The sequence below is a fragment of the Halyomorpha halys genome, unplaced genomic scaffold, assembly GCF_000696795.3.
Source record: "Halyomorpha halys isolate HHAL.00 unplaced genomic scaffold, Hhal_1.1 Scaffold1149.1, whole genome shotgun sequence".
In the NCBI taxonomy this organism is placed as follows: Eukaryota; Metazoa; Arthropoda; class Insecta; order Hemiptera; family Pentatomidae; genus Halyomorpha; species Halyomorpha halys.
The window spans coordinates 47,930-48,926 of NW_027116429.1; the positions used below are offsets into that span (position 1 = coordinate 47,930).

At 37.7% G+C, this 997-nt stretch overlaps 1 protein-coding gene across 2 annotated transcripts in view; it reads left to right on the top strand.

The window, feature by feature from the left end:
* The window catches only part of LOC106688532 (uncharacterized), a 46,425-nt gene that overhangs the window by 40,411 nt on the left and 5,017 nt on the right, over positions 1 to 997 (top strand). The window lies entirely within an intron of this gene.

The following is a 997-nucleotide window of genomic DNA, read 5'->3' on the forward strand; positions in this document are numbered from 1 at the left end:
TCCATTGTAAATTAAAGAAATTATTTCATTGCTGTTGTTGAAAGCATCGATATCTTCAGGTGACATCTTAAAACGTGTTGGGAGGAATATTCTGAAGGAGTTGCCATGGTCCTTTAACGTAGCGACCAACGCAATTCCAAACTTCGTTTTTATATGCTCCAACTCTCCGATGATGTATGGCCGTCCAATTTCTATATCAATCAATTTATGCACTAGACGAGGATCATCATTTAGATGTTTTAAGACGGCTTTAAAAGTTTTTCTAGATCTAAACACAAAACAATTTAAATAAACGTCAATTTATTTTACATAAGTATAGTTTACAGTTTTATTTAAAAATAAGGTATGATTAAAAGACTAGATATGCTTACGATATCATGATAATTGAGATGAATTATACTCCGGTCGGATGTTAGAGCAAAAGTGAAACTTAAGCAGCAATTTGATATGCATTGCGCATGCGCGCCCCTCTCCATATGACCCATTCCATCATCCCCTCTCCCTATCTCCTCTTAACTCACTCATCTAATTTCAAATCATCCTGTGTGACGGGCCGCCATTTTATTTCTCTGATGTTTCAAATATTTATGGATTTTAATAGGGGCTAAGTGTGCCTGGACGCCATTTTATTTTTATTTTGTCCACCCCACTACCCATCAAAGGGCAAGGTAACCACATTTTATACTATAACCTTCCACCATCATTCTTCTTTTCTTGCAATTTGAGTGTTTACCCCACCACTTATTGAAGGCTGAGTGTACGCGGACGCCATTTTGTCTTTCGTTTGTTTATTCTCATCCCCCATTGATGGGTCAAATACCCACTATAACCCCCCTCCGCCATGTCGTTTTTCCCGATTTTACCGGGAATCCTTTTATAAGGAAAATCCTTCAACATACCTGACAACTTTATCTTAACCTCCTTTGATGCCGAAAGCCTTTTTACTAACATCCCCATTGACAAAGCCCTTCATATTGTAGAGAAGAACTGGACTATA